This window comes from Leucopleurus acutus, assembly GCF_964270905.1.
Source record: "Leucopleurus acutus genome assembly, chromosome: 9".
NCBI lineage: Eukaryota > Metazoa > Chordata > Mammalia > Artiodactyla > Delphinidae > Leucopleurus > Leucopleurus acutus.
The window spans coordinates 44049028-44074159 of NC_139144.1; the positions used below are offsets into that span (position 1 = coordinate 44049028).

Here is a 25132-nt window from a genome sequence, read left to right on the forward strand (position 1 = left end):
TCATTAATCACTCTGTTTAAATTGAATCCCCATTCCAGCGCATTCTGTCTTCTTTCTAGTTCATTTCCCAACACCCTACTTCCCACATGGCTTCCAAAATGTTTTCTCTGTATGTTTTTCCTTGGTTTTTCTTCCTTCATTAAACTGTAAGTGCCAAGGGAAGGGATTTTATCAGCTTGTATTCACCCAGACCCACAACAATGCCTAATACGTAAAGGTGCTTTATAAGTATTTGTTGAAGGAAATAAATGAGATCTTTTATTCTCTGAATATCACGCATAGCATTTCTTTGGGTCTTTTGGCTTATTAAAATGACTGCTAATCTTCTTATGGATTTCTATAAATCTAGAGGAATTTCTTCATTCCCCTGCGTATTTTGGGTTAAGTGTTAGAAGTTTCATTTTTGTTTTATATTCAGGACTGGCAATGTCATCAGGGTTTTGTTTTGTTTTGTTTTTTCACACACACTGTATTTTATTTTTACAAGAGATAAATAAACTGACACCAAGCATTGTAAATGAATGACCACAACAAAAGCAACAATGATTGCAATTACCAAACACGAAACACACTCATACTATGTCACAATATTGACATTCAGTCCAGCAGTCCTCCACTGTAACAGGTCCTTTACTTTGCAGTGAAAACTGATTTGTATATTTTTTACCTCTGAGTCCCTGTGGGATTTTTTTTTGTGTGTGTGTGGTACGCGGGCCTCTCACTGTTGTGGCCTCTCCCATTGTGGAGCACAGGCTCCGGACGTGCAGGCTTAGCGGCCATGGCTCACGGGCCCAGCCACTCCGCGGTATCTGGGATCTTCCCGGACCGGGGCACGAACCCGTGTCCCCTGCATCGGCAGGCGGACTCTTAACCACTGCGCCACCAGGGAAGCCCAGGATTTTTTTTTTTATTCAAACAGAAAGTAACAAAAGCTATAATCATCCTCATCAGTTCACTCAATCCCATGTAATTAATTTTTTTTCATCTTGATCTTTTGTTAGCACTTTTATGAATTCATCAGATTTCCATTAGAGTTCTGAAAATGCTTATTCATTCAGTTCAACAGTATAGTCAGTTACCAGAAACCTGTACTTGTCAAAGTCTTTTACATGAATTCCTTGAAGATGAAACCCTTTTATAGGAAGATTTTTGTTAAGGCATCAGAGTACACCCAGAATTGTCTGTAAATGACAAAAGACTTAAAAATGACCACAGTTAAAGATTTGATGAAAGGTCATAATAATGCAATTGACAAGGAATTTTAGTTATTTCTGAGATATACATTTTAAAGTAATAACTAGAATTATGACCTATAACATTATACCAGAACATACAGGATTTTTAGAAATTTCATGTAATGTCTGCAACATTTATATTAACATATTTCCATACAAATAACCCAAAGAAAGTTTAGTATTAGTTGTTTTTTGTTTTTTTATACAGCAGGTGCTTATTAGTCATCAGTTTTATACACATCAGTGTATACATGTCAATCCCAATCGCCCAATTCATCACACCACCATCTCCACCCCACCGCGGTTTTCTCCCCTTGGTGTCCATACGTTTGTTCTCTACATCTGTGTCTCAAATTCTGGCATGCAAACCGGATCATCTGTACCATTTTTCTAGGTTCCACATACATGTGTTAATATACAATATTTGTTTTTCTCTTTCTGACTTACTTCACTCTGTATGACAGTCTCTAGATCCATCCATGTCTCAACAAATGACTCAGTTTCGTTCCATTTTATGGCTGAATAATATTCCATTGTATATACATACCACAACTTCTTTATCCATTCATCTGTTGATGGGCATTTAGGTTGCTTCCATGACCTGGCTATTGTAAATAGTGCTGCAGTGAACATTGGGGTGCATGTGTCCTTTTGAATTACGGTTTCCTCTGGGTATATGCCCAGTAGTGGGATTGCTGGATCATATGGTAATTTAATTTTTAGGTTTTTTTTGTTGTTGTTTTTGGTTTTTTTTTGCGGTACACGGGCCTCTCACTGTTGTGGCCTCTCCCGTTGCGGAGCAACAGGCTCCGGATGCGCAGGATCAGCGGCCGTGACTCACGGGAGCAGCATCTCTGCGGCATATGGGATCTTCCCGGACCGGGGCACGAACCTGTGTCCCCTGCATCGGCAGGCGGACTCTCAACCACTGCGCCACCAGGGAAGCCCTAATTTTTAGTTTTTTAAGGAACCTCCATACTGTTCTCCATAGTGGCTGTATCAGTTTACATTCCCACCAACAGTGCAAGAGGGTTCCCTTTTCTCCACACCCTCTCCAGCATTTGTTGTTTGTAGATTTTCTGATGATGCCCATTCTAACTGGTGTGAGGTGATACCTCATTGTAGTTTTGATTTGCATTTCTCTAATAATTAGTGATGTGGAGCAGGTTTTCATGTGCCTCTTGGCCATCTGTATGTCTTCTTTGGAGAAATGTCTATTTAGGTCTTCTGGCCATTTTTGGATTGGGTTGTTTGTTTCTTTAATATTGAGCTGCATGAACTGTTTATATATTTTGGAGATTAATCTCTTGTCCGTTGATTCATTTGAGAATATTTTCTCCCATTCTGAGGGTTGTCTTTTCATCTTGTTTATGGTTTCCTTTGTTGTGCAAAAGCTTTGAAGTTTCATTAGGTCCCATTTGTTTATTTTTGTTTTTATTTCCATTACTCTAGGAGGTGGATCAAAAAAGATCTTGCTGTGATTTATGTCAAAGAATCTTCTTCCTATGTTTTCCTCTAAGAGTTTTATAGTGTCCAGTCTTACATTTAGGTCTTGCATCCATTTTATTTTTGTGTATGGTGTCAGGGAATGTTCTAACTTCTTTCTTTTACATGTAGCTGTCCAATTTGCCCAGCACCACTTATTGAAGAGACTGTCTTTTCTCCACTGTATATCTTTGCCTTCTTTTTCATAGATTAGTTGACCATAGGTGTGTGGGTTTATCACTGGGCTCTGTATCTTGTTCCACTGATCTATGTTTCTGTTTCTGTGCCGGTACCATATTGTCTTGATTACTGTAGCTTTGTAGTATAGTCTGAAGTCAGGGAGTCTGTTTCCTCCAGCTCCATTTTTTTCCCTCAAGATTGCTTTGGCTGGTTGGGGTCTTTTTTGTCTCCATACAAATTTTAAGATGATTTGTTCTAGTTCCGTAAAAAATGCCATTGGTAATTTGATAACGATTGCATTGAATTTGTAGATTGCTTTGGTTAGTATAGTCATTTTCACAATATTGATTCTTCCAATCCAAGAATGTGGTTTATCTCTCCATCTGTTGGTATCTTTAATTTCTTTCATCAGTGTCTTATAGTTTTCTGCATACAGGTCTTTTGTTTCCCTAGGTAGGTTTATTCCTAGATATTTTATTCTTTTTGTTGAAATGGTAAATGGGAGTGTTTTCTTAATTTCACTTTCAGATTTTTCATCACTAGTGTATTGGAATGCAAGAGATTTCTGTGCGTTAATTTTGTATCCTGCAACTTTACCAAATTCATTGATTAGCTCTAGTAGTCTTCTGGTGGCATTTTTAGGATTCTCTATGTATAGTATCATGTCATCTGCAAACAGTGACAGTTTTACTTCTTCTTTTTCAATTTGGGTTCCTTTTATTTCTTTTTTTTCTCTGATTGCTGTGGCTAGGACTTCCAAAACCATGTTGAATAATAGTGGTGAGAGTGGACATCCTTGTCTCGTTCTTGATCTTGGAGGAAATGCTTTCAGTTTTTCACCATTGAGAATGATGATTGCTGTGGGTTTGTCGTATATGGCCTTTATTATGTTGAGGTAAGTTCCGTCTATGCCCACTTTCTGGAGAGGTTTTAGTATAAATGGGCATTGAATTTTGTCAAAAGCTATTCCTGCATCTATTGAGATGATCATATGGTATTTATTCTTCATTTTGTTACTATGGTGTATCACATTGATTGATTTGTGTATATTGAAGAGTCCTTGCATCCCTGGGATAAATCCCACTTGTTCATGGTTTATGATCCTTTTAATGTGTTGTTGGATTCTGTTTGCTAGTATTTTGTTGAGAATTTTTGCATCTATGTTCATCAGTGATATTGGTCTGTAATTTTCTTTTTTGTAGTATCTCTGTCTGGTTTCGGTATCAGAGTGATGGTGGCCTCGTAGAATGAGTTTGCTAGTGTTCCTTCCTCTGAAAATTTTTGGAAGACTTTGAGAATGATGGGTGTTAGCTCTTCTCTAAATGTTTGATAGAATTCACCTGTGAAGCCATCTGGTCCTGGGCTTTTGTTTGTTGGAAGATTTTTAATCACAGTTTCAAATTCAGTGCTTATGTTTGGTCTGTTCATATTTTCTATTTCTTCCTGGTTCAGTCTTGGAAGGTTGTGCATTTCTAAGAATTTGTCCATGTCTTCCAGGTTGTGCATTTTATTGGCATAGAGTTGCTTGTAGTAATCTCTCATGATTCTTTGTATTTCTGCAGTGTCAGTTGTTACTTCTTTTTCATTTCTAATTCTGTTGATTTAAGTCTTCTCCCTTTTTTTCTTGATGAGTCTGGCTAATTGTTTATCAGTTTTGTTTATCTTCTCAAAGAACCAGCTTTTAGTTTTAATGATCTTTGCTATCGTTTCTTTCCTTTCTTTTTCATTTATTTCTGATCTGATCTTTATGATTTCTTTCCTTCTACTAACTTTTGGGGTTTTTTTGTTCTTCTTTCTCTAATTGCTTTAGGTGTAATGTTAGGTTGTTTATTTGAGATGTTTCTTGTATCTTAAGGTAGGATTGTATTCTTATAAACTTCCCTCTTAGAACTGCCTTTGCTGCATCCCATAGGTTTTGGGTCGTCCTGTTTTCATTGTCATTTGTTTTCTGGTATTTTTTAATTTCTTCTTTGATTTCTTCAGTGGTCTCTTGGTTATTAAGTAAGTGTATTGTTTAGCCTCCATGTGTTTGTATTTTTTACAGATTTTTTCTGTAATTGATATCTAGTCTCATAGCGTTTTGATTGGAAAAGACACTTGATAATATTTCAATTTTCTTAAATTTACCAAGGCTTGATTTGTGACCCAAGGTATGATCTATCCTGGAGAATGTTCCATGAGCAGTTGAGAAAAATGTGTATTCTGTTGTTTTTGGATGGAATGTCCTATTAATATTAATTAAGTCCATCTTGTTTAATGCATCATTTAAAGCTTGTGTTTCCTTATTTATTTTTATTTTGGATGATCTGTCCATTGGTGAAAGTGGGGTGTTAAAGTCCCCTACTATGAATGTGTTACTGTCGATTTCCCCCTGTATGGCTGTTAGTGTTTGCCTTATGTATTTAGGTGCTCCTATGTTGGGTGCATAAATATTTACAATTGTTATATCTTCTTCTTGGATCGATCCCTTGATCATTATGCAGTGTCCTTCTTTGTCTGTTGTAATAGTCTTTATTTTAAAGTCTATTTTGTCTGATATGAGAATTGCTACTCCAGCTTTCTTTTGATTTCCATTTGAATTGAGTATCTCTTTCCATCCCCTCACTTTCAGTCTGTATGTGTCCCTAGGTCTGAAGTGGGTCTCTTGTAGACAGCATCTATACGGGTTTTCTTTTTGTATCCATTCAGCCTGTCTATGTCTTTTGGTTGGAGCATTTAATCCATTTACATTTAAGGTAATTATCGATATGTATTTTCCTATTCCCATTTTCTTAATTGTTTTTTGTTTGTTATTGTAGGTCTCTTTCTTGTCTTGTGTTTCCTGCCAGAGAAGTTCCTTTATGATTTGTTGTAAAACTGGTTTGGTGGTGCTGAATTCTCTTAGCTTTTGCTTGTCTGTAATGGGTTTAATTTCTCCATCAAATCTGAATGAGGTCCTTGCTGGGTAAGTAATCTTGGTTGTAGGTTTTTCTCCTTCAGCACTTTAAGTGTGTCCTGCCACTCCCTTCTGGCTTGCAGAGTTTCTGCTGAAAGTTCAGCTGTTAACCTTATGGGGGTCATTGTTATTTTCAAAGTTGGTATAATCATGTTTGCCTTGGCAAGTCAAGTAATAAATGGAATGACTTTAATAAATATTTAATTCCACATCCACACCTTTTGTAAATTGTTATTCATAGGTAATACACTGTCAGTATTTTGCACAAGTGAAAATGCCTTGGAAAATGTTTGCAAAAGAAATAAAACTGAGGAAACTCCTAATTATTACATGAGGGTCAAATAGGAATATTGTGTCTTATTTTAATACTGTTGTCCTAAACACATCCTATCAAAGATAATTGTTTTAGAAATGCAGCATAATAGACAATCACATGACTCAGAAAAAAAATAACATTAGTAATCACTAATAGTAAATTATAAGACAGAAAACCTATGATGTATTTGCTTTACATTGCTTATTTTTTGAAAGATGCTACATTCCTGTAGAGAATATAATCTTTCTTTATAGAATCATACTAATCATTTTTATGACTTTTGCTTGGAAAGATGTATTCTGTTTTCTTTATGAATTGTTTTTAGACTTTCTGTATTCATAATTATTTTGTTCAGTTTATCTGAAAATTAACGAGAGGTGTTAATCAGCTTTTTATCACTGAATTTTTCAATATATTTTGTCTTACATCACTTAAAGCTTTTGATTTATGAATGTTGTCATCATATTGTTCTCTATGTACAGATATTCATCTTTGTTATATTATTTTATCCTAGGAAGTCAAAATGATAAGTTAAAAATCCTGTTTCTTTTATAGAATGTTCAAATGCTCTACTAAGACTAATGATGAAATATCTTTTTCCTTCCTTCCCCACTTCCTTTTGCCTATGTCCCCCTTTAGTAAATTATATTTTTTCTTAGAATTTACTTATATAGTATTTAGTAAGCTTGTTTTACCATTCTTGAGTTTTAGGCTTTAAAATATACCTATTGATATAATTTGACTACATGTAAGAGGTGAAACTACTATACTTGCATTATGTCCATCTTTTTACATTCTTCCCTTTTTAGGTGTTTCTAATTTGATATGTTCTATTTCATTTTTTTCCTGTCATTTTAATACACACATTTACTTCAGGTATATTTTGAGAACATAATATTGTTATAAAAGTTTAGCATTCACCAATAGTCTTACTCCTTTAAATTTCCCAGTCATATCTTAGTTGACACAAATTGATTGTTCAGGAAGAGTTTATGGGACCATCATTCCCAATGCTTTTACATGTGTAAAACTCTTGCATGTTATCTGGGATCAAATTTTGGGGTCATACTTGGTTTCACTTAGGAATTTGTGGAAATTGACCACGGTCTTTGGACATTAAAGGTAGATACAAAAGATTCTGGGGCTGTTCCAAAAATTTCCCCATATATGTTTTCATCTTTTATCTAGCTTCACAGTTGATGGTTTCTTTCTTCTTTTTTTTTTGATTGAGTTATTCATTTATTTTTGACTTGTTGCATCTTTGTTGCTGTGCAGAGGCTTTCTCTAGTTTTGGCGAGTGGGGACTACTCCTTGTTGCGGTGCGCAGGCTTCTCATTGTGGTGGCTTCTCGTTGCAGAACATGAGATCTAGGCCCATGGCCTTCAGTAGTTGTGACATGTGGCCTTCAGTAGTTGTGGCATGTGGCCTCGGTAGTTGTGGCTTGCAGAGCGCAGGCTCAGTAGTTGTGACGTACAGGCTTAGTTGCTCTGTGGCATGTGGGATCTTCCCAGACCAGGTGTCGAACCCGTATCCTCTGCATTGGCAGGCGGATTCTTAACCACTGCACCACCAAGGAAGCCCCATGATGGTTTCTTTCGTTTCAGTTAGTGATAACTTCAGTCGGATGTGTTTGCATGTTGTCTGTTCTGGACATTTTTTCCCAGTAGTATTAAATATTTCTGTCAAAGTGTAGATTCAAATGTACTTATATTTTAAGATTTTACTTATTTGTATATCTGTAACTATTAATTTTGTTCTACCATTTATATTCTTCCTTAATAATGTCCTGTTTTCATGTTCTTTAGTTTTTGTCTGTCAGGCTCATTCTAATTTTGCCTTAATTTCTGCGATGTTTTAATTTTAATGTCACATGTTCTCTAAGCTCTTTCAGTTTCCATCATATCTTTGTTTTCTCACCATCTCCTCCCTAAATTTCTATATTCTTGTTTGTTATTCTTGATTGACGAAATTCATTTTGTAAATTTATAGAGAAGTTTTTGGACAAAATTTTCATGTATTTCATGGTATACTGGGTTGAATAGTGTCCCCTCCAAATTCACGTCCACTCATAACCTCTGAAGGTGGATATTTGGAAATAGTGTCTTTGCATATGTAATTTGTTAAGATGAAGTCATAAGGAGTTAGGGTGGTCCCTAAATCCAGTGATTGATGTCCTTGTAAGAAGGCCATGTGAAGACAGAGAGAGACATGCTGGGAAGATCCATGTGACAGTGGAGGAAGAAGTTGCAGTAGGGAGTGCAAAAGATAGCTGGAAAACATCAGAAGTTAGGGAGTAAGGATTCTTCTTTAGAGCCTTCAGAGAGAACATGGCCATGCTCACACCTTGATTTTGGACTTTGAGCTTCTAGATCTAGGAGAGAATAAATTTCTGCTCTGTTAAGCCAGCCACTTTCTGATAACTTGTTATTAGGAAGCCTATATAATTGGCAAGCTTTTTGTAGTGAGTTTTCATCTGCCACTGTTTTCTTTTTTTTTAATCTTGTCTTACAGCATTATTGTGTGCTTGTTATAGGGCTCTGTACTGGATCAGTCCCTTAGAGGTGGTGTTTTTTTCTTTTTCAACCATCAAGGACCAGGGGAATTTTCCAACCAAACAGATTTTTGTGCATGACCTAGGGGTTTGTGTTTATACTTGTTCATCTGTATTCCAAGCCAGTGGAGATAGGCAGTTGTAGTTTTGCACACAATAAAAGATGTCCTTTTCGCTGATGCCATAGGGCCAGAATAATGTTTTCGAATATAGTTTGCTTATGTGCTCTCATCCTCAGCCTACGCATCCCATTACTGCTGCTGAAGACTTGGTTTTGATTTTGCATCATGGTTTGATTTTTGCCCTTTTATCTATTTTGTGGTTTATGGTTATCAAAGCTATTATTCACATTTCTGTATATTCTTTAATTGGCTATGAGTTGATTTTCAGAAAGACAAAGGGTCGTGCCAGTATCATACCACCATTTTTACACAGGAGATTCTTTAATGAATTATATAAATGGCAATTCAGTTTTGATGGTAATCCAAGTTTAATTTGGTTTAAATTATCCTAGTGGGAGATAGTTTAGTCTAGTGGGTTGAGCGTCATAGGATCCAGAACCCAGTAGCCCAGATACAAATCCCAGCTCTGCCTCTTTTTATATCTTTGGGGAAGTTACTTAACTTTCCTCTACCTCAGTTTTGCTCATCTGTGAAATTATAGTAACAAATAGGTGTCTTTTAAGGTTGCTGAGAACACCAAGTTACCTCTGTAAAGTGCTCAGGATCAGAGCCTAGCATATGGTAGGTCATGGTCACCATTATTATTCTCCAGCCCACATGAACTCTATATTGTAACATTTCTAAAAAAAGGAAGTCATTCAGATGTATAGACTTCCATGTATTCTTTTGAAATTTAATTTTTCTTGAGAATAAAAAAATGATTGTTATATTCTAGGTGACTTAGAGAGGTCACTCAGTTCACTAAATTTTTATTCATTTATCATCAGTAATGAATGGGCCTTAGTGTCAAAATTGGATCTGTTTTCAAAAATAAAAACATTTTTCTATGGGATATGTTAATTTAAAATTGCTTTGGTTTATCTTTTCAATGCAGCAGAAGTCTTCCTAATTTACAAAGGTTTCTTCATTATAAAAAGATTTTTGTATTAGATTCGTATTCAAATGATGAGGTTTACACTAAAATTATCATCATAGGTAAATGAATATATTTATCAGTTAACTCTTCATCTAGCATAAATTTAATTTTTAACCAGATTTCATTTCTTTCAAATTATTATGATATCACATCTTTAAATATTTTAGTATTTGTTAGCATAATTTCCTGTTCTATTTTGTTATTGTTCACAGATAGATTTGCTTGCAACAAGCAAAAGAACTTAACTTTCTCTGGAAACCATCCAGATATTTTCAGACAATTGTCACACTTTAATTTTGACTTAGTCTTTACTCCGTAAAGCATACCTATTTTTATTCCATTGAGATTACTTTATCAATTCCTATTTATTCTTAGTGTACTTTTCTGAATCCCCATAATTATTTTAATCTTTCCATTAAAGAGAAATCCTGAAATGAAAGTAACAGGAGAAATGAAATTTTGAAATCAAATAGTTCCATTGTTTACTTCCTAGAGTACAGTAAAACATCCATGGAAAGGCTAAGGTAGTAAATAATGTCACCCTTGTGCTTTTAGAGGAGAATATATTCTATGTTGAGTCTGGAAACTGTTGTATCTCATGTTCCCATGCCCATACAATTGCCAGATTTCTTTCAGAATTATGAGCCATCCTAGCAAATATGTAATTAACTGAAAAAAAAAATCTTGTAAAACATTTCCTTTTTTGGAAACTTGCTGGAAGAATAGTTACTGGTGTAACTTGATTTCTTCCTAAAACTGAAGGTGGCTTTTGTGTTTCGATTCTTTATATGATATTTTTAAAATCCAGTGTCCTCCTGATAAAATTGGCTCATTTGAGATCATCTTTTCTGATTGTTTAAACATTTTTTTTAGCATAAAATTTCAGCTTTTAATCTTCATATGCTCTTGGTACTAGGTGGGTAAAAACAGCTACTACTGAATGTCTTTGAAGGAAAAGTGAATTGCTGTGTTGAAATTAGGGTTCCCAACATGAAAAAAAAATTGAGTGGGGCTAGGAATTTTTATCTGTTAATTTCTATGGCTGATTTCATGCTCAGTACGAAATTGGGGCAGGTCATCATTCAAAATCAGAATCTTAGAAACATGGACTATATTATAGACCAGGAATTTTCCTCCTTCTTAGGAGTCATTTTCCTTTCAAATAAATGAAGGGATAATATCAACCTTAATTCCTTTCACTAAATGCATGTACCTTTTTTTTTTCTACTTTTGACTTGATGAAGTCTACTTTAATTATGAATTTTGACTAGTTTGACATGAGTGAAGAGCATGTTATGATGATTAATACTATCTGTATGATGCTAATACTGTAGAAATGTGAGCACTCTGTGACTTGTCGTAAATCAGTGTACATGATATAGGGAGAAAATTAGCTAACTTATTGATTTTCTTCAACTTGTCTATAATTCCTAAACCATACATAACCAAATAACCATGTATTAAATGGTTATGCAGTAATAAGATTTAACTCTTCTCATTTTGATTAGATTCCATATTTTAGGAGAATGCCTTGGGACTTGCATTTGATTGAAATGTTTTCTTAAAAAGTCATATTTGTAGATGTCCAAAATGTGAGACCTTAAGTAAAAAGTTTGCATTATTGTTTTCTGTTTCAAAAAAGTATTTTGAGGCATATTAAAAAATAAAATAGAATATATGACCTTCTTGTCTATTTATCTTAGCTGCAAGAAAATATAGCGATAAATTCAGTGCCTAGTTTTAACACCATCTTGAAATATACATCTCGTGGTCCTTTTACTTTCTTAGGTGGCCTGTGATGTAATTTATCCATATATCAGTTTATTTGCATTGCTTTTAAGCTTCTAACCTCCTTAAATTTCCTTGAAAGTAGAATGAACATATGTTAGGAATAAAGGCTACTCTTGATAAACATGTGTATTTAAAACATCCCATTTAAGTTTTCCTCTATAAGTATTCTCAACACTTTTTCCATACTTATCATTCTGAAACTTATGATAATGCATTGTTTATTTATACATGTAAATGTAACGGATAACAGCTTTTGTATTGACATGTTTAAATTGAATTTTAGTCTCAAAATGAAACTCACACATGAAGGTATTTAAAGAAACATGATTAATCCTTGAATAAATGAGAGTGGGCCAAGGAGCTGCTTGCTATCAAAGACACCACAAATATGATAGCTTACAAAGAGAAAAGCTGCTTTCTTTCTCACATACAATCCTGGGTAGGCAAGTTCTACTCCACTGAGTTATCCAGGGACCCAAGCTTGAATGCTGGCTCTGACGTTCTCACTGTACACAGGGCTTCCTACACAGGTCATAATGTAGCTGCTCCAGTTGTCAGTCTCTGTGCTATCGAAGGAGACACACCAGAATGTGTACTGTGTCCCCTTTGTGAAAATGTGTTCTACTTTTGTAGCCACATTGGTGAGCCATGCTGGTAATGCAGTTTGAGTCTTCATTGACCCTCTTGATTTTGCCTGTATCCCCACCCCCATCTCCAGCTCATTTATCCAACTTCCTCATTTGCCACCTCCTCATTCAAATTACATTCTAGCCGCAAGGAGCAAATCATGGTTCCCAAATGCACCATATCATGTTTATAATATTTATACATCATTTTCCATGCTGTTTCCTATACCTCTAATTCTTTTTCTTTCTTAGCCTTATTAGTTCTTTCTCAGTCTTCAGTACACAAATCTCTATGCCTTTGTTCACAGTATATTATATATCCCAGTTGTATTGTAAACCCTTTGTAGGCAGCTACCATGGCTTACAGTCATGGTTATGCCATTTCTCAGCTGTGTGACTATAGGAAAGCTATTTAAACTTTCCATGCTTCATTTTCCTTATATAAAGTTGTGATGTAATTTGTACTTTCCTCATAGGGGTTAGGTAAAGATTGAATGAGATAATCTATGCAAAGGTCTTTTGGAAATAGCTCTTCTATCAAAAATAGAATAAGCACTCAACAGATGTTAGTTATTCATAGTTACTACTGTTTATTGTGCCCCCAGGATACCTAGTTACCTGACAGGATTGAAGAACATTTATTATTTGATTATTTGAAAATCAGCAACCTACATACTGTACTTAATAAGTCCACAAAAGACACACAACTTGGTATGTGACTGAGGCCATAATGAAGAGAATTAGGAAGCAAAGTGATTGTGATGGTCTGGAAGGAAGGGTAAACCAGGGCCAGGACAGTGAAACATAATAGCTTTTTTTCAACAAGAATATTTTCCTCTCAGGCAGGCAAAGATATCATTCCAATTTCATTTTATACTCATTGTTTCAAGATGAAATTTATTTCTGTAATGAATTTCAACACAAATCTTATTTTCTGTCTTTTGCACTCCCCCACTGATATACCAGACAATTTGAGGTAGGAATTCATTATTCAGTATATTTGTATACTTGTGCAAATATGTAAATACAGAGATGTCTACTAAATATTATTTGTTTTAAAAATAACAGAAATAACAGAAATGCCTCAGAATAGAAGATTGAGTAAATCATTATTTATTTAATGCAATATTAGGTAGCTATTAAAAAGAATATGGACAATCCAGACTTAGAGGCATAGACGAGTGTCTTGAACTCCTGTTATGTGAAAATATAAGTAGTGAATAATATCTATAATATCATTGCATTTATGTTTTATTTTTTTGTCACTGTTGTTTTTATTTTTTTTTAACATCTTTATTGGAGTATAAATGCTTTACATTGTTGTGTTAGTTGCTGCTATATAACAAAGTGAATCAGCTATATGTATACATATATCCCCATATCCCCTCCCTCTTGTGTCTCCCTCCCACCCCTCTAGGTGGTCACAAAGCACTGAGCTGAACTCCCTGTGCTAGGCAGCTGCTTCCCACTAGCTATCTATTTTACATTTGGTAGTGTATACATGTCCATGCCACTCTCTCACTTCGTCCCAGCTTACCCTTCCCCCTCCCTGTGTCCTCAAGTCCATTCTCTATGTCTGCATCTCTATTCCTGTCCCGCACCTAGGTTCTTCAGAAACTTTTTTTTTTAAGATTCCATATATATATGTTAACATACGGTATTTGTTTTTCTTTTTCTGACTGACTTCACTCTGTATGACAGTCTCTAGGTCCATCCACCTCACTACAAATAACTGAATTTCGTTTCTTTTTATGGCTGAGTAATATTCCATTGTATATATGTGCCACATCTTCTTTATCCATTCATCTGTTGATGGACACTTAGGTTGCTTCCATGTCCTGGCTATTGTAAATAGAGCTGCAATGAACATTGTGGTAAATCACTCCTTTTGTATTATGGTTTTCTCAGGGTATATGCCCGTTAGTGGGATTGCTAAACTAAAAACTAAAAAATTTTTAGTTTTTTAAGGAACCTCCACGCTGTTCTCCATAGTGGCTGTATCAATTTACATTCCTACCAGCAATGCAAGAGGGTTCCCTTTTCTCCACACCCTCTCCAGCATTTATTGTTTGTAGATGTTTTGATGATGGCCATTCTGACTGGTGTGAGGTGATACCTCATTGTAGTTTTGATTTGCATTTCTCTAATGATTCGTGATGTTGAGCATCCTTTCATGTGTTTGTTGGCAATCGTATATCTTCTTTGGAGAAATGTCTATTTAGGTCTTCTGCCCATTTTTGGATTGGGTTTGTTTTTTTGATATTGAGCTGCATGAGCTGCTTGTATATTTTGGAGATTAATCCTTTGTCAGTTGCTTCATTTGCAAATATTTTCTCCCATTCTGAGGGTTGTCTTTTGGTCTTGTTTATGGTTTCCTTTGCTGTGCAAAAGCTTTTAAGTTTCATTAGGTCCCATTTGTTTATTTTTGTTTTTATTTCCATTTCTCTAGGAGGGGGGACAAAAAGGATCTTGCCGTGATTTATGTCATAGAGTGTTCTGCCCATGTTTTCTTCTAAGAGTTTTATGGTGTCTGGTCTTACATTTAGGTCTTTAATCCATTTTGAGTTTATTTTTGTGTATGGTGTTAGGGAGTGTTCTAATTTCATTCCTTTTCATTCTTTTACATGTTGCTGTCCAGTTTTCCCATTATTTTTTTTAATGGAATATTATGTAGCTATTAAAAAAATATGGACAATCCAGATTTATAGGCATAGAAGAGTGTCTTGAATTCCTGTTAAGTGAAAATACAAGTAGTAAATGATATCTCTAATGTCATTGCATTTGTTTTTAAAAAGTATATACATATGTACATTTTAATATAAGTAAAATCTAGAAGGATACTATCCAAGCAGTTAACAGTTATAGACAACAATTTCAAATTAGTATGCTTGGTTTACCATTTGAACCATTTAAATGAGCATATATTGCTTTCTTAATAAAATAATAATTCCCCTCTAGTAATATTTTCCTCTCAAGTGTCAAGCATGCAACTTACAATTCATTTTTTTAAAAAAAGAAAGGAAGATAAAGGAAATGTATAGGTTTATGGCACCATCCACAGATTTGCAGCATGGGTTAGTTACAGATACCAGAGGAACGTTATCTTTTTATCCATTGCTTAATTCACTGGTTATCTTCTCGGTTGACCTTATTGTTAATCAGTCTCTTGTGAGCTCCAAATTTATTTGATCCTTATAATTAACAATGCCATTGAAAATAAAATGACTCTTTTTTTTTTTAATAGTATTAGTAGTAGTCCTAGTGCTGGATCTTACTCTTCTGGCTTTCTTCCTGAGCCCATCCTTGAATCAAGCAATGTGATTTATTGGAAAGATACTTTGTCTCAGTCAGGCCAGACATGCTGGATTAGAAATTTTGCAACATAATTAAAACCTTCTATTACATAAGGTAGTTTTATAAGAAACAAAAAATTTAAGTCAAATCTACCAATATTTTACCTTAATACTTTCCTTATGTATTATACTTAGAAATAAATGCCCATTTCACAGAAAGATTTTCATAAATATTTATATTTTGTTTCAGTATGCTGAAAGTTTCAAGTGTGTCCATATCATCTGTCTCTAGTTTCCTGGACTCACGCCAAAAATTAAGTGACTGGTAATTTCATTCATCCCTTCAGGTGAAATTTAGGGAAAGGGGAAAGAGTTGGACATGTTCAATGAAATTTGCCTTCACACTCAGAAGTAGACCTGATTTTTTTTAATCTATCAAAAAATTTCACATTTTCCCCATTAAGTATCTCTTATTACATACAGCTTATCATTTATGTCTTTCCATATATTTGCATATATTTTCATCTGTAATATGTATTTAATATCCCTGCAGTTTAGTTTTGTTTATCAGTGTGATGAACATCTGTCTGGTGTATTCATCCAAAATTTTAATGAAATATATTAAAAAGAATAGATGTGTAGTTTGTCTTGAGTACTTGAGGTTGTCAGCTCTCCTATTACAATCACTAATATCTTTAATTGTCACTGTTCCCAATTTATACTTTACCATATTTTTCTTAACAGGTTGAGGGGCAGTGTAACCTACTTTGCTCAAGATTTAATACTTTTTATATTCCACTTTTCCGTAATACAGTATATATTCCAGCTTTTCTTAATTTATAAGACTAAAAACTTTACAAAGAAACTGAGAGTTGTCTAGGATATTATTAATGAATTCATGCTGTTTGTAGTGACCATTGCTTGCTCTTTTAAATGTCCACAAACCATATCCTTATTTCAGGCATACCTCAGAGATATTGCAGGTTTAGTTCCAGACCACTGCAATAAAGTGAATATCGCAGTAAAGCAAGTTACACGAATTGTTTGTTTTCCCAGTGCATATAGAAGTTATGTTTATACTGTAGTTTGTTAAGTGTGCAATAGCATATGTCTTAAAAAAACCAATGTGCGTACCTTAATTTAAAAATACTTTATGGCTAAAAAATTCTAACCATCATCTGAGCCTTCAACAAGTTGTAACTTTTTGCAGTAGCAACATTAAAGATCACAGATCACCATAACAAATGTAATAATAATAAAAATTTTGAAATATTGCAAGAATTACCAAAATGTGACACAGAGACATGAAATGAGCTGTTGGAAAAATGGCACTGTTAGACGTGCTCCACTCAGGGTTGGCACAGACCTTCAATTTGTAAGAAACGCTGTCTCTGCAAGGGGCAGTAAACTTAAGTTCCATAAAAGGACGTATGCCTGTAATTTATTATCGCCTCCCGACTAAGATTGACCTGTTTGGTTCATCTTCTAGAGTGTTCAGTATCAAATTATCTCCCTTATGAAAGTACACCAAATTGCTTACATTAAATTGCAAATGAAAAAAATATGGGGCACAAATGATCTGTAAAATGTAAATAATTTTAGCCCCATCTGCTTCAGATACTCTTGGAAAGTGGGATTTTGGAACCCTAAAGCTGAAATACATTTTCATATTTTCAGGACATATTATACACTGTAGAATGTTGCAGACACTGTAAAATTGTATGCCTGTTTCTTATCATGTTTCTTTCTTTGCGTGTTTGGGCAGTTAGGATGCTCAGCATTCTTATAAACGTGATGTGTGACTAGGTCACAAGGCAGGAAGTGATGCCTTAGTTCATCTAAGTTTCTTACGCTTGTTTTCATTTTGCCTCAATTTACTCAATCATCCCTTTAAAAAGAATCCTATTACCCTTACTGTATATACAACTTTGATATATGTCAAGTTATTCTTGGAATATGAGGGAATTGAATAGATGGGTAGATAATAGATAGATAGACGGATTTGATTGAATTAATTTTGTTAGGGTTCTGAGACCATTTACTAAGAGCTTCCTTGTACATAGAAAAAGCCAAGTGAAGGTACAAGTGCCTACATGCCAATAGCTTGGATAGGAGCATTAGAAGGAAAGAGGACAAAGAAAGAATTTGATAACATAGTTTTTAAGAACTGTGAACTTGGATTTGATTTTGCCATTCATTCTATTGTCTTTAATAGGCAAGTCACTCTTAAACAGTGAAATGGATAAGTAGAATTAACAGTTAACAAATTCCTAATATGCCTCAAATCTGAAAATTGTTCAATGCTTTTCTGTTTCTACTTCAGTCAGTGATAGCTGTCCAGATGTTCTGTAATTCAGGAGACGCTTGCTTTCTTTGTTTGTTTACATTTCAAATGCCTGCTCAGGATAGACCTGCTAAATAAGTAGTTAAGCCTGAACACCATTTGGATCCTAGATGTGGATCCTCAGTCAAATGACTGTCACATAATTATTGCACTGCTTGAACAAATCAGTATCTAAAAAGGGATCTGTGTCTAATCTGGGAAAATAGCACTGTTTCCTTTGCTGTTTTCTGTCGTTTTCTAGTGTAATTGTTTGATGGTACAAACATGTAGCCTGATAGATTCTACTCTCACTATATATGTGAATTCATTGTTTTGTAAAGGCATATTTTAAAATTATGGAGGCTGAGGCTCCTAGTTACAGAAAATAAATCCATCAAGATTTTAAAATGTCAATTGATTTGAATTCTTTGAATAAATAGTCATAAAAAGATATTAGAGGCTTTGAAAATAACTTAAGAGTAGATGTGTTTTCTAGGCAATTTGGGTTTAGTGATAAAAAGCCCATCTCCCTCACTTTGGGGAAAATGCTAAACCTCCTGTAGTACATGCTAACGTGTGTTTTGTTAGCCCTTGATGCCTGGAACAATCATATTCAGTAACTGAAGTCTCATACACCCTTGCTCCTGTTTACCCCGCCTTGTACCACAGATGGACTAAATGGGCCTGCAATTCCTCAGGGTTTTAAAAAATTCTCTGTGATGGTTCAGAAATTGTGGCTGCACCGTTGACATCCTACTAAAACAGGCAGCTGCAGTGTGACATCCTAGATGTAAAGCCTGCATAAGATGAAACCACAGCTTTGCTTAAAATCTCTTTATGGACTGTTAATCACCAAATATAATGGATGGCAAATATTTACTTGATCTGCACTTCTCTTTACAGCTGGGTCTGGATAATTCAGTCAAGGTTTGCAAGGCAAAGAGTTTTGTAATTCTGAATTTAATAAGGAACCACCCCCAGAAAAATACTATGTGTTACAGTGATTTTGATTGTTGGCCATTAAATAGAAAAATGCTTTCATTTATGGCATAATATGTAAAAACTGTAAAAACAGACTTAATATTATCTATTAACTATATATAATTGCATGCTTAGGTTTAAAAGAAATACGGCTACACAAAAGTTCATTGAGGTTTTTCCCATGGGAAAGCAGGACATAGACAATTCTGTTCAAAGGGCAGAAAAACAGAATAAAATGAATTCAGTCTTAGGAAAAGGGATGTCACAGTTTTATTGATGATACTTTACTTGATTGATGAACAGAATATTCATTTCAAATGCACATAACATACACCATATCTAATTAATAAAAACCTATCTCACAGATAAGCTCCTTCTCCCCAAGTAGACATTGCTTTATTATTTTTAAATTTCCTGGTGAGAACATTTACAGGGGAAAATTCAGGCCCTGATTTGTCATTTTATTGAGTTTGCTTCTTTCTTCAGCCAATTTTTGGCTGTTTTGAAAATGCACAGCCTCAAACACAAACCAGCTATGTAAGTGAATCCTGAAGGGAAACCCATATGATGAAACAAAAGGCTGTAACAATAATTCATATGTAAAAACATTTATCAGTGATGATGATTAAAATGAATTCTGTAGGGAGAAGTTTATTTTCATAAGAACTCATTAAGATAAAAATCAGTGTTGGGAAACAGTTGTTGGAATAAACTCTAAAATCATCACAAAGGTAAAGAAACTTTGTACTTGAAAAGATAAAGAGCCTCCTGACTTATGATGAAACCCACAGTGTCTGGGAACTAATCAGTGTGGGTGGAAGATTCAAAGATTAAATGAGAATAAATTTAAAAGCATACAAACTGCTCTAGGAGGCCTGTGAGACATAGGCTAAATATTTAATTATCCTGTTTCTTTATCTATAGAGGGATCTAAACGCCATGTTGAAAGTCCATATAATGGGCATATCTTGAGTAAAATGTAAAAACCAATTACCACAACTTTGTGGCACATACAGCAATCAATGTGCTAAATCAATAAGAACAAGTCAGGTTAATTTGTGTTAATAATCTGTTCTTACACTCTAGCCATTTATTTAAAGTACAATGCAGAATAATAGAGGTATAATAGCTATTTTACAAAGATTCTTCACAGGGAAAGAAAAAAGAGACTATGTAATTAAGGTCCAGGGACACTCTGTTAGGGCCTTGAGGGATGAGATAATCATGGGAGCAGGGAGGCTTTTATGCCACTTCCAAAGGAGACAGCATGTGGTGTGGTAAGCCCCTGAGATTACTGGTGTTGACTACAGAATGAAGCCCCTGGGATATTTTGGGGAGGGGTGGGAAGGGAAACTGTATGGGGGCTGTTGGAGGCTTTTCTAATATTCCTGCACATTCTTAAGCCTAGCTTAACTTAAGCACCTGGAAATTCACTTGCCATACCTCTTCGGTAGCTTCATGCATTCCTGCTGAGGATGGCATGGATTAGGAAAAAATATATAACTCAGGGTGTGTGTAAAACCAATTTACTTTAAAGATTGGTCTGTGGAAAACAAGAGCTTCAAAATGTAAACAAACAAAAACTTAGGGAAGGGTGGAATATTTTCAAAGGTAGTATTGATATAAGGTGATTGAAACACTATTTGGATTGTCTTTATTTCCATGAATTTGAGAAGCAGTCTTTATTCTAACGTGATATTACTGTGTCAGCCATGAATCCTAGGTTCTCTTGGAGAGTCACAACTGCATATATGCCATTACATTTATCTGTGTTTTTCATTAGAGTCTTCAGGTAATGTGCCCAATTATTTGTCTGGGGATATATGTTATTTTAGATATTGGTAAGGTGACTTTGATTTTTGTTTTTGTTTCCCCTCTGCCCACTGCTTTAATTCCAAACTGTTAATGCCCATCTAGTTTATCCATGTGGACTCAAATAGCTTAAAGACTCTTTAAGATGAGTTTTTGGAACGAGGTGACTTTTTTATTAGCATTCGAACTAATCTGCCCTTGGCAGTGCCTCTGCCAACATGATATGATGCTCTTTTTCTGATGGGGGTGAGTGGGACAGACTACATACTAACACTGTAAAAGGATTAAGGATCACATTAACTCTTTAATTCCTCTATTTAAGCTTGTGAGAACTTGCCATTTTTCATGTAGTCTGTTGATTGTCTCTGGATTAAGTCCTGTCTTAGTTTTAACCTTGTTTGTAATGCTGAGGAAACTGTTAAGGGGAACTAAAATAATCTTGGCAAGATCATATCATAGTTCTCTGGAAAAAAAAATAATACACTAATTTGAAAAGATAAACACACCCCAGTGTTCATAGCAGCATTATTTACAATATCTAAGACATGGAAGCAACGTGCCATCAACAGATGATTGGATTAAGAAGATGAGGTATATATGTTAACAATGGAATATTACCCAGCCAGAAAAAGAATGAAATACTGCCGTTTGCAGCACTGTGGATGAAGCGAGAGAATATTATGCTTAGTGAAATAAGTCAGAGAAAAACAAATACTGTATAATATCACTTATATGTATAATCTAAAAAAAATACAAAGGAATGTGTAGGTGAAACAGAAACAGACTTACAGATACAGAAAACACACTTGTGGTTACCAAAGGAGAGAGGGAAGTGGAGATAGTATGGAATTAAAAGATACAAACTACTATATATAAAATAGATAAGCAACAGGATATACTATATGGCACCGGGAATTATACCCATTATCTTGTAATAGCCTATAATGAAATATAAACTGCAAAAATACTGAATTACTATGTTATATACCTGAAACTAATACAATATTGTAAACCAACTCTGCTTCAATAAAAATAAAATAATGGCAAAATAAAGTCAGGAGGACAGGCACAGACATGCTACTCTACTGTATCTGTATTCTCAAAAGAAAAAAAAAGGAACCATTGGCATTCTTCCAGGACTGTGATAATTGAGAGTTAGGATTCTTTCTCAGTGAGTTAATAGGAGAAAAAAGAAAAAAAAACCGCTTACCTATGAAAAGATGTGTTGGTTCTGAAGGAGACTACCTTAAAAGGGTAGGGAGTGGGGGATTGTTGCAGAGACTAAAGAGGCATATGAGGCTTGGATGGATCCAAGTTTAAAAAAAGAAAAAAACCACTAAAGTGTTGGTACAGTTGATAAAATTTGAGTATGAATTGGTAATTATATCAGAATTACTGTTAATTTTCTAAACTGTGAAATCTTATATGGTTATATAGAAGAATGTCCTTATTTTTAGTATGCTTAAGTATTTAAAGATGAAATGCCTGCAACTTACTCTAGAGTAGTTCAACAGAAAAAAAAAACATATTGAGAGAAATAAGCAGATATGGTAGAATGCCAAAAATCGTTGAATTGAATCTAGATGGTGGATATAGAGAAGTAATTATTTAATTTGTTCAACTTTTCTGGGTCCTTAAAGTTTCTATAACAAAATATTGAATAAAAGCTCCAGACTTCAGCAAGGAGCATAGGAGCCAGCTGAAAGAGGCCCCACTGATCAGAGCCAGAACAATATGAGCAACAAAAATAAAGTCCTGGTATAAAGTACTATTGATAGAAATAAATGGTTAAATTGATAAATGAGGGAAAAGAGGCAAATATTCCATGAAGACAAATTGCAAATAATTTATATAGATACTCCATTCTAAAGGAGAAGGAGCTGGGGCTTCCCTACTGGCGCAGTGGCTGGGAGTCCACCTGCCGACGCAGGGGACACAGGTTCGTGCCCTGGTCCGGGAGGATCCCACATGCCGCGGAGCGGCTGGGCCCGTGAGCCATGGCCACTGAGCCTGCGCGTCCAGAGCCTGTGCTCCGCAACGGGAGGGGCCGCAGCGGTGAGAGGCCCGTGTGCCTCAAGGAAAAAAAAAAAAAGGCGAACGAGCATAATTCCCCAGTCCCTGTGAGCATGCTTCACGAACTGATTTCCTTCAAAGAGTGAAAAAGGAGGAAAAATAAATAAAAACTAACTTTATGCTGGAACCTGACAGACACTACCGCAGCCAGGTGATCGAGGGCAACGTCAACATTTTTAAATGATGTGGATGATAGGTACCCTTGATAGGACATAATCAAAATGGCATTTTACCTCTGTGTTCTTCCTCCCGGAAACTTGTAACCCCACTGTTACCATGAGAAAAATATTCAACAAATTTCAATAGTGAGGCAGCCTACAAAATACCTGGTGGACACAGAAGAAATACATTGGATCAGGGCAAAGTACATTGGATACAAAAAAAATGCATTAGGGAAAAATTAAGGAAATCCAGTAAATTATGGACTTCAGTTAATAATAATTTATTAATACTGGTTAACTCAAACATATATACCATGCTAGTGTAAAATGTTAATAGGGGAAACTGGGTTTGGGATATATGATAACGCTTGGTACTATCTGCTAAATTTTTCTGCAAATCTAAAAACTGTTCTAAAAAATAAAGTCTTTTCAACAACTTATAGATTTTTAATCAGTGATTCACTTGTAGGAATTTACCTTAAAATTATTTAAATGTATATAGAAATGTTGAGTTAAAAAATGAAAAATTAGAAATAAAATAACCAAATATATGATACAGGTTCTGTGAATTATAGTGTGATTATACTGTGCAGCAGTCAAAAAGTATATTATAGGAACATATTGAAGTAGAATAGTGAAAAGTCCATGAGCTAATGTAATGGAGAAAATGAATTACCAGAAATTTGTATAGTATGATTCTAAATTTCATGAAAAACATTATTTTTAAAATGATTGCTTGAGAAATGACATAACTAGCTTTCTTCTTCATGCTGTTGCATAATGTTTATCCTGGAGCATCAATTTTCTGAGCTGCTGGCATTACATTTTTTAAATTGGATGGCTGGGTAGAATATTAAAGACTTTTAAGTATTATATTTTGCAAAATTTCTGAAAATGGACTTGGATTTTGTGTTTTGTCATGATTTGTATTTAAGTGATAGTGATTAAAATAATTCTAATTTGGGCTTCCCTGGTGGCGCAGTGGTTGAGAGTCCGCCTGCCAATTCAGGGGATGTGGGTTCGTGCCCCGGTCCGGGAAGATCCCACATGCAAGCAGAGCGGCTGGGCCCGTGAGCCATGGCCGCTGAGCCTGCGCGTCCAGAGCCTGTGCTCCGCAACGGGAGAGACCACAACAGTGAGAGGCCCGCGTATCGCAAAAAAAAAAAAAAAAAAAAAAACTCCAATAAAAATTAATTAAAAAATATATTTGACGTACCATAATGTAATTCTTTCTTTTCTTCCAAGGACTCTTTTTGTGTGTTCTTCTAAAATATGTCATATGTTACCAGTTAAATACCACTTAAGATTTTCCCCCTTTTGTAGAGAGAGTGACTTCCATAATATATTTGTCTTTTCCTGATAAACTAATTTAATAGTTTAAAATAAGAAAGTATAGTTTAAAAGTGAAAGCGAACAGTGGATCAGATAAAATGTGGTGAGTGTTAAAGTGGACGATAGAGGGATGTTTTTATTAGATTAAAAATACTTTGTCTTACAACTGAAAATGCAAATTGTCCTGTGCCATAATGTTCCTTTCAAGCACACAAGATAAAATTTGCATATCTAAATTGGATCAGGCCAAATGGGTTTCCCTAGTCTCTCTTCCTTGAGCATCAGTCAGCCTGGAAAAGCCTGCAAGTGATCCCAATAGTGAGTTTTTAACGTCCACATTCGAGTCTTTATGTATGCATGTGTCTTTTTCTGTGTATCTACATATATGTGTGTATAGATGATTATGTATAAATATTGATGTATTTATACTGTATTTTTATTTTAATTTCTTAGAGATTTACAACAAAAATTTTCACCTTCTTCTTTTGATAATTACTTGCTTTACATGTAATATTATTTTGGTACATTTTTCAAAATCTTTCTACCCAATGTCCACATTGTGCTTTTTTCTTTCACTAATACTTTTCTGCTAGTTGATGTTTTAGAGTGTGATAAATATTTGAAACTTTGAGTTCTAAATGAAATTACCTTTACATATTAATAAGCTATGTTCTCTATTCCATTCATCTTTAAGGAAATATCTGAAATATTTAATGAAAAAGAATAAACTGTATTTTATGGGGCTATTTGTTATCCTACATTTTATTTTATTTTTTAATATTTTTTATTTTTTGCGGTTCGTGGGCCTCCCACCACTGAGGCCTCTCCCGCTGCGGAGCACAGGCTCCGGACGCGCAGGCCCAGCGGCCATGGCTCACGGGCCCAGGTGCTCCGCAGCATGCGGGATCCTCCCGGACCGGGGCACGAACCCGCGTCCCCT

At 35.0% G+C, this 25132-nt stretch overlaps 1 long non-coding RNA gene across 1 annotated transcript in view; it reads left to right on the plus strand.

Moving 5' to 3' along the window:
• LOC309966498 overlaps positions 1-22818 on the plus strand; it is a 511042-nt gene extending 488224 nt beyond the window's left edge. Inside the window, exon 2 of the long non-coding RNA XR_014326455.1 lies at positions 22680-22818. This is a non-coding gene — a long non-coding RNA (uncharacterized lncRNA). The remainder of the gene's footprint in view (positions 1-22679) is intronic.
• The last annotated feature ends 2314 nt before the right edge of the window (positions 22819-25132 follow it).